Below are 10,124 nucleotides of genomic sequence, written 5' to 3' on the forward strand. Positions count from 1 at the left end.
GAGAAATTAATTTTTACGGACCTAAGTTTCTCGAAACTTATTGAAGGTGATTCTTCATATTGACAGTTAGCTATTTTTGTAGTGAATAGACATTAATTGTATGTATCACTGAAATTCTGTAACATGAATCAAGCATAAGAAGATTAAATACAAATTATGTTGACAGCCAGTTATTTATCACATTTTTATAATAGGGCATATACATCAAAGGAAATGTAATCTTGTTTTAATAATATATTTACATGAAGAACCACGGGAATCAGATTAATAAGGTGGATTTATTTATTTAAAAATGTGCGCGAAATAATTTGCATTTATACTCTACAGCAAAAGTAAACATGTCTACACACGGATTAATATCACTGATGACCGTTGTCTTTGTTAAAATGCTAGGAAGTAAAAATATGTTATTTTTATATTAATGAAAATATATTGTGTACATTGATAGTTTTATCATAGCACGGAAATATCATAATTATAAGTGTTCAAGTATTGGAGAATTTTTTGGTAATGAAATCAGCTATTTAAGCTGGAATCGTTGCAGATTTGTAACGTTTTTGTTGTTAGTTTTTTTCGCACAAATAATACCGTCCAAATGGAATTCAATAATATTGCTGTAGCTGAAAAGTTCCATTAGTCCATTTTTACAATCAAAAAAAAATTATCTCTTACATGAACTGATTACTAAATACATAAAATATTACATTATAAAGAAATTTCAGTGCCGTGTTGTACATGTACGTGTTAGGTATTGTCAGATTTTACCGAGAGAATTTTATCTTATCGGGGAAGACCAAAGCTTTGTTAAAGGACATTAAAGGATTTAGGAAGCGGGGGTATATGGGTTGTATGGCTGGGCTATAGTGCTTGTGACTGGACTGACCATCGGCTACGCTAGGAACATATAGAGGAATAATGGTCAGCCGAACCAAAAGGAAAAAGCAGACATCTTGGTCAATATAGAACATCAGCTGTAGCTGTGCACATGCACGGTTAGATTATTTTTTCAAATAATTAAGAAAATATGGTGAATAATAAAGGTGAGAAAATGTGAATTATTTGAGAAGAGTTATCCAAAAGAAGGTAGAGCTTTATACGTAAGCTACCATGCAAGACGGCCATATCGGTCATTTCTGTACAGGCGATATTCAGTCGTGCACGATCATTTATTTGAAGTAGTACACTGCTAAACAAACTGTTTGTAGCCATTAAATTTGTTTGGCACCAATTATCATACAGAGCACATGGGGCGTATATGGACGGAGATATCTGGGCGAATTAAGTGTGCTAACAGAAACCAGTGAAGATACGGAAGTGGACATTGGAAGCTGTATAGTCTCAGAAAGACGAGCGCCACCTCATCCAGTACATGGTTATTATTTGCGCCATATGTCCAGCTCAAATTAAGAAGTCGTATCATTTTCTTGGGCATATTTTAATTAGAAGCCTTTGCAGAATGTAAGATTCCTTGAGGATAAATTTATACAACAATCCTCGCACTCAACGCTAGATATTTTGCCATGCAGGCACCCTTGAAATTAATAATATAATTACACTTGTAATATTTCATACGTTTCATACAGCCAATTTTTAATCTTATAATTACGAAACAAATACTAATGTTCAATATACAGTAGCAGACAAAACTATTTGAAATGTTCGTTATGTATTTGCTGCAATGTGGAAACATTTGTTAGTCAACTGTTACATGTGTGAATGTGTTGGGATGCATTCGTGAAGATGCCTTCAGCTTGAAACTAATTTATCTTACTTTCCGGTTTGTGTCAAAAATAAACCTTTAATGAAACTTGATTATTTATACCATAGAAAAATATATATAATCTTTCGAACCCTAAATATGTTAACATTATTATGAACGCTGATGGATTATTTGGGTCTGACCGATGGTTACTGACCATACATTTTTTGTTCGAAAGCGTGCGGTATAAATACCACTCCAATGGTTATATAGGAATGGACAGGGACCATTGAAATAATGTTATCTGTGCAATGTTGTACACATTACGTTATAAATTTTATACTGATATATAAATATATCTACACGTATATTGCATAATTATTTTTAAAATTAGCACGGCATGAAAATTTATACCATTGCATTATTTGACATGTAGTGTAAAACAAGGAATGATAGAACTGAAACGTCTAGCACAGGAAATTGGAAAAACTTCCGCTGAACACAACCGACAATTATTTAGCGCCTTCGGCAGTATTTTTTGAAAGTGAAATATGTATATACCTTCAGTTGATATTTCATAATTTTATTATTGTACCTTATTCCAGTTCAAACCTTTCCGTTAATTTACAGCATATTCGTTAACATTTCAATTATCTCAGTCCCGTTACTGTTTACGGTAAACTCTCATTCTTTTTGTTTGTTTGTTTTTCGTACATTTTATCTAGGATTATATATCCGCATTCATATATGCAATTTCAGTGTAAATTTTCATGTTAACACGTTTCCTTATGTAAGATTTTCTATTTCAGAGGTTTGAAACAAATTGTATTTGCTTATCTATTGTAATTATAAATGTTAACTTTATGAAGATCATTATTCACACCGAAAAATTAATGCGCATTTTACATACAATAATTTTATTGAAAAAGATAAGATTTTTGTACGTGATATTCACTGTGTACGGCATCTGTTTCATCAGTAAAATGGTGTATAAACAGAATTCGTGGTCGCGCATTAACGAAGGCGGCGGACACCATAGGGAATATCTTGAAGATTCTTGGCAGACAAACAGCTGCCGCATCTCTCCGCGAATTCACCTTCCTCATCAGCAGCCTTGTTGGCGGACAAAATGGGCGGAGTTACGGATGTGAACATGCGCACTGGAAGATGGTCAGCGGTCGATCATGGTTTGGTACTCCCGATACTTTATCATGAAGGTTTGCAGAGCCGGGAAGCCAGATGAGCGGCGAGGTAAACACACCAAGTCAAATGCAACCGTCTAATGGAGATTCGGAACGTCTATCAGTTCACCTGGCTCACTGAGTCTGTGTATATCTTACCAACTTACCGACAAATCAATACTCCACCTTACATAATTTGAAACATTTTTGATTGATAATATTCACAGTTCCAGAGTGGAATAGGTTCTTTTATCTAATACATTACTATTGGTTAAGTGACTGATTGAATGATTTTTCAATCCACATACCACGTGTATATACCATCTCCGAGGCCAGGAGGATTCAGGTTTCTTGACAACGAGGTCGAGACATAAATCTAGGTGTATGTTGAGCACGTTTTGGAAGGACACATGCAGATCTATGCTGTTTGGCTTATAAGCAAAACACGGGTATTTTAGACTGATTGTATAGGTCTGCTATTTGAAATCCTGCATAATTTCTGCTAGGATAAGTGGAGTGCACATCTCGAGAACGTCTGCCGTTCAATTATCTTGGAGGTATCTTGGAATGTGGATTGTTGCTGTTTGTAAAGTTGTGTTGAATTCTCGAAAAATGTAGCATGTCTTGACCGGCGATGTTTCTAAGCAGTTTTGCTTTGTTCAGAAAATGTATTTTATAGCAATCTTATGTTGATGTATTCTAATCACATAACGCATTCAAACTACAACTATATTTATAAAGAGGAAGAATTAAATCATGCAAACCAATGCGTTATCTTTTTATCTAAGTATTTATATCATTCTCGTTGTCAAATCTGAAGAAATCTGAAGCCTCCTGGTCTCGGAGATGGTATATGCACGTGGTAGTTTCCTATGTGTATTGAAAAATCATTCAACCAGTCACTCAACCAAAAGCAATGTATTAGATAAAAGAACCAATTTCTTCCTGTTTTTATAAACCCTCTTTTAAAAACCCTAATCAGTGTAAACGTCAAATGAAGACGTCATATCCAATGGACATATGCCAACATCTGAACGTTGTATCCAATACATTATAATTACGCTTCATTTTAGGCCGAACAAACAAAGCAGTATGGGCAACTTGGCTCCGGCCTCGTACAACAAGAGTCAAGGCACCTGCTTTTCTACACCCAAGGCCGGCCAGTGGTGTGCTGCTAGAGAAATGCCTCGGACTATGACAGGTGTTACAGTTCATTCAATAGCAGGAAGGTAGCTCACTCACACCTCTTCAGGGCCAATCTTATTGTACTGCCAGGCTTTCCGGACACAAGGTCCTACACACAATGAGACCCCTTGTTCAACCTGCAGGAACATTTCACATGTTGACCAAGATCAAGCGTGAATTAAATTGAAACACTTTAAAATTAACATAGAAATGGGTTGAACAGGGGTGGGGGAAAATGGACAATGTGTCTTGCCGGCAACTAGACTTTTATATGCCCAAAACACAAACAGGAAAATGTTGGCATTACACACACAACCTCAATAATCAAGAATACAAATACTTATGAAGAGGTAAACGAACAAAGGTTAATTAAAGATCCAAAATTACCAAAATTGTAACGAGTCTGTAGAGCACGTAAAAGTGACACTTAAGTATACCTTAGTGTGAGAAAGCGATCCTTTCTCCAGCTAGCGATACGAAATGGAAATGTCTGACCTACCTACCAAATAAGTTCACGTTTACCTTACACTGCAGTACTAAGCCAATACCTCATGCAAAACACCACTCTGTCACAGGCATCCAAAGCCAGCAGTTAGTTAACATGGTTGATCGTATAACACTAGATGCTGGTATGTTGGCCTTTTGGCACCATTTGAGTTGTGGAAGGAAGGGGGGCCATTTTCCACGTCTCTGTAATGTCTGTGGCCAGCGACAGAGGAGCTGTTTACCAGCCGTCACAGGGGAATCATCCATCACCGTATGGCGAGCTAGTCTCTTTTGCCTCATAATGGTAGGTAAAAATGAAAAATCTCCGCTCGAGTCTCTTCACATTACACCTTGAACGTTGTGCGGTCAGATAGCGTTTTGATTAATGGCTTCGGAAGAATGGTTTTAGCCGTAGATTCCATGTCTCTAGTTGGTGTCTTACGAAATCAGCCTGATGTATGCATCTTTATGTTACAATGCGTGACAAGGGACTGATATTGTCTGAAGTGACCAGTGGGTAGATTACACCAGATAACTGTATAATACTGAACTGCATGCCACTGTCTTAATTCAGAAACTTGCTCCAACTTAGTATCTTCAATTGCCCGAAAGGCACAACTATGACGTCACTTTGCAGTTATTTGGAAACGAAGATCAAATAACGTGTATGTTGATACGCCATAGAAGCGTATATACATTCACCATCCTAGAAGAATGGAAGAAAGACAGTTATATTATACATGTATATATTAATATATGGTAAAACAGTAATCTTGGGAATTCCCATATATCCCATTCTTCAAGTGAAGACTGTGGATTCACTATCAGCGCATCTTTTCCCCAAACTATCCAGATTTAAATACCAATGGTGATACAGAAATGTGAAATTGTCTTTGACATATAAGACGTGGGCCATTTCGATCATAGAAAACACTGCAACTTATGAAATGAAAGCTTTAGAACTTTCTGCAGTTCCGTGCATATGGTTAATGTACTTTGATGCAATCAGTGAGTTATGCAGCTCTTGTTCATCAAGGAAACCCTTTGCTATATCCATGATCAAACCATTGATTGCTCGCTCAGTGTTAAATGCTGTAGTGAGAAGTGTTTCAGTTCATAGTATGATAATATGAATACATGGTTGCTAAAACTATTTAGCATTCCTAATTTCTGTTGAGAAAAAAGTACACGTAATAAATTGGACAGTTGACTGGAAACAAAACATCCATCCTGTTTTTACAGAGATATGTCGAAAACGTTCCGTAGTGTTTGTGTCACACCCTTTACGCAATGGCTGAACGATGGACAGATGGCCCGATTTTATGCCGGCCTCCTATTCTTTCCATTGAGGTGGAATGAACAAAGAGCTGATTATCTGATGGCATTTTTATTTAACGAAGGTGTTATACAACTTTCGACTGCGGTCACTTACACTAAAGGCGACCAAAAATGTTCCACTACAAATGACATCAAGTCTCCGAATATATATTTATTGCTGATTAATTATTATTGATTAATACTAATACCAGTATACCATTAAAAAGTGACAAAGTTGCCATGTATAACACAAAAACTTGTTTCAGTTCCACAAAGGACCATCGCTTGATCAGGTGATTAAAACACTGTTTCGCTGCAACTGTTATGCTCATGACCATTGAAATCACGTGTTTGGATCGACCACGGTTTTATTTATTTATTTATTTATTTGATTGGTGTTTTATGCCGTGTTCAAGAATATTTCACTTATACAACAGCAGCCAGTATTATGATGGGAGGGAACCGGACAGAGCCCGGGCAAAACTCACGACCATCCGCAGGTTGCTGCCAGACCTTCCCACGTACGGCCAGAGAAGAAGCTAGCATGAGCTGGAGTTGAACTCATAGCGACCGCAATGACGAGAGGCACCCGGGTCATTATGCTGCGCTAGGAAGCTAACCAACTGAGCACCACCGTTTTAAGTCAGAAAATTCACTAGGTACCTGACGACGGCGGTGGTTTGTTTATAAGTGAAATTAGAAAAAGAAAATGATAATTAAAATAATATAATTTATAGAATATTGTTGTATACTAAAAGATAGGTATGTCAGGTGCATACGTAAAACTTTCAGGTTTTTTGTCATGTTGAACATTTTACTTGCACATGGATTTTACCTGTATGGCTTCCAATTAAGGAAAGTTGTTGTTGTCAACATATGAATTAACTACGCTTACAGCACTGATAAAAGTGAAGGAAATTCAGTTTGTTTGTTGTTCAGGGAGATCTGTCGGGTGTTCCTTAGCAGTGTATAAAAACAAGATTAATTCAGGCTTTTTAGGCGTCGTGTGTTACAAGATTTAATATTTCACGATATTATTACAATAAAACGTCAAGACGGTCAGCATGGCCCTCTTTTCACTTATGACGCAACTGGTTAAGATGCTCGTTTTTCAACCAAACATGATTGTGTGGGACCGATAGTTCAGACGTTTGTCATTCAATCGCTCGAGCTCATGACGTGATGGGTTTAGCTCAAATGTCGGTCCCGTGGATCTCGTCTTTCAATCGATCCAGCCTGGGGTTGGCGCAGTTGTGGGATCCGTGGTTCAGACGCTTGCCTTTCAATCGCTCGAACTCATGATGGGTTCAGCTCAAGTGTGGGACCGATAGTTCAGACGCTTGTCGTTCGAACTCCTAGCGCATTCTGATCAGTTGTAGGATCCGTGGTTCAGACGCTTGCCTTTCCATCGCTCGAACTCCTGGCATTATGGATTTAGCTCATCATGGGTTTAGCTCACTGATGGGACAGGTGATAGAGACGCTTGTCTCTCAATCTCAATAGCTCGATGGCATGAAACCACAATCATTCATTCCACAGTTCCACTAATGAGGTGATAGGTTTAGTTTATGGGACCGGTCGTTCAGATGCTTGTCTTTCAAACGCTCCAACTCATGACATCTTGGATTTAGCCAAGTTGTTCAGACGCTTCTCTTTCAATGTCAATAGCTCGATGGCTTTTGGCCATAATCATTCATTCAATAGCTCAAACTCATGAGGTGATGGTTCTGCCCCATTCTTGGACGAGGAATTATTCCAGTCACCAGTGCTCTCGGGGCCTTAGAGGCGATTGGATGTCAACACTCATGTGACAGTTCTTATGGGCTAACATGAAGTTTGTTGTTCAGGACCAGAAATTGTGGAAATACTCCAGTCAACAGTGTTCTCTGGGCATTCGTGGCGATCAGAGACGTCAACACTCATAGGACAGACAGTTCATGTGGGCTAATATTAAGTTTGTTGTTCAGGAGATTACTTGCCTTCCATCAATATGCCACACAGTCACGCGTGGGAAAGTTCGGCAGTACCTTGCCAATGGCCGATATACTAAAACCCCATTCAACAGACCGGTTTTATGTAAGTGAAACATTCTATTGCCCTTGAACTCAATCAAGCAACAACTACAGCATTCCGCATAAAGTCGATGTGGTCTTACACTTGTGGGTCTCGCTAAGTGAATGGCCCACGTTAAAAGCTAGTCAAAATTGACCCACCGATCCCAGGAATATGATCTGATTCTGAACTATTTCACACACCTGTATATGAATGAATCTTTCACCGGACCTTTCCATATAAGGTCATACTTTATGCAAAGAATGGAATTCATCCGATCAATGAGATCGAACATCCAGTTCAATCCTTAAAGAGGAGCTCATGGTAAGTACAACAAATCGTCCAACTTGTTACTGACGCAAAAGTACAAATACTCTTAAAGAAAGTCAAAGACAGTCTGCAATAAAATAATTTTTCTTCCTTTATTTTTTTTTCAATATCATAACACATTCATGTTCTACTCTCCTTATATAATCTACAGATAGAAAATAAACCTGACTGCCCCGACAGGTAAGTAACAAGTCCTGATAGATTTGTAATAACAAAGTTTTAAACGTCCCTGAGATGATCCAGCAATCGCCTAGGACTTACACATGGTGCCGGGCCAGAGTCCATTTACATACACATGGTACCTGGCCAAAATCGAATAATACAATATACATAGGGCCATTGGGTGACTTGTTGGCCAGGCAAAAAAACAGGAAAAAATCACAGAGGACTCAAAATTAACAGCCCTTTGCAAACAGAAAATTACCACAAAAATAAACATGGCAAAACGGTTTTATATTCAACGAGAACTACTATGCATACAATGGAATAATGTGTTATATAATAACCAAATCTACTCCACATGAAAATAGGTTAGCCGTACAAATCAAACAAAAATACAGAGTTATGATAAACAAATAAGCATTTACCCAAGAAATTACAAGAACAGGTTCTCAAAATCGGCAGATACCATACGTTGTAACCATGTATTATTTTCTTGATAATATTACAGCTTTGGACGACGTCTTTCATTCAGAAACGATGAGGTGGCTTTTGTGTAGTTTCATCACTAGGGGACCTCAGCAAATCTTGTCAAGAGTACCAAAAACAAAGAGAACCTTTGGTAGGTTCACCATAACTTTACCTATCGCAGACCTGTACCAATCACTTTCACAGTGTACTTTTCATACGCCTATATTACGGCTTTAACTTTGGATTCATCCAGTTTTAGTATTTTAGTTATTTGTCTTCACCCATATGTTGAAAAGAAAGAAAGAAAGAAAGACATGATATTATTTTCTGACATTAAGATCAAAACTAGTTTCTGTAAGTGACCAGACATATGGGTGACTGTTGTCTACAGAAAACACCCACCCACCCTTAGTCCCACCCAGTAGAATGCCAGAAATGGCAAGGAATGGAAAGCAACCCAAAACAGTCTCTTTCAAACCCCATTGAGGCCCCCTACAGCATTCCATTATATCATTTTCTTTGGTTTCAGATCACAGAATCTCAAAATGTAAGCAGAAAATGCAATATGTTGCAGATAAATTTATAATGTTCGTTAATAATCCCGGACATACAGTTGACTAACCTGGATTCACAATGGCGGTGATGTTATAGTAAATGACGGTAGCTGACATCAGCTCAGGTCATCTCCAAAGCTTGTCGCATAGCCGCTAGGCGGCGCCAGCAACGTTTAAATTCGAAGCCAGCGACACCTAGTGGCTGACTGCGCAGCTAAAGCTTTTCCAGCCAGATCATACAGACAACTAGCAGACTGATACAATAAGCCAATCAAACAACTTGGCACAACCACGTTTAGGGTGTTCACGTATCACCATATACATTTCTCTCTTGAAGGCAGTGATTTTATCAAAAGGAAGGAGCTACAAAATGCGGTACTATACTCCACGTAAACCACTTCCTCTACAGTTAAGTAACCATTACTCTGTTAATATCATTACACCAACTCATATACTCTTACGAGCACGCAGGCACACAAACAAGCCACGATCACTCATACCAACAATCGCACTGACGATTCGACAGAGCCACATGCCCTGAGATGATAGCCTCTGTACTGACAACGTTTCAAGAAATCTCGGCCATTCCCGTCCCGGCGCGAGAATTCCGCCAAATTAAAACGACAAAAAAGCGCATGGGACGACACAATAGGCTATACACTGTTACATTCCAAGTAAAAATAACTGTTC

Source organism: Liolophura sinensis, chromosome 1, assembly GCF_032854445.1.
Source record: "Liolophura sinensis isolate JHLJ2023 chromosome 1, CUHK_Ljap_v2, whole genome shotgun sequence".
In the NCBI taxonomy this organism is placed as follows: domain Eukaryota; kingdom Metazoa; phylum Mollusca; class Polyplacophora; order Chitonida; family Chitonidae; genus Liolophura; species Liolophura sinensis.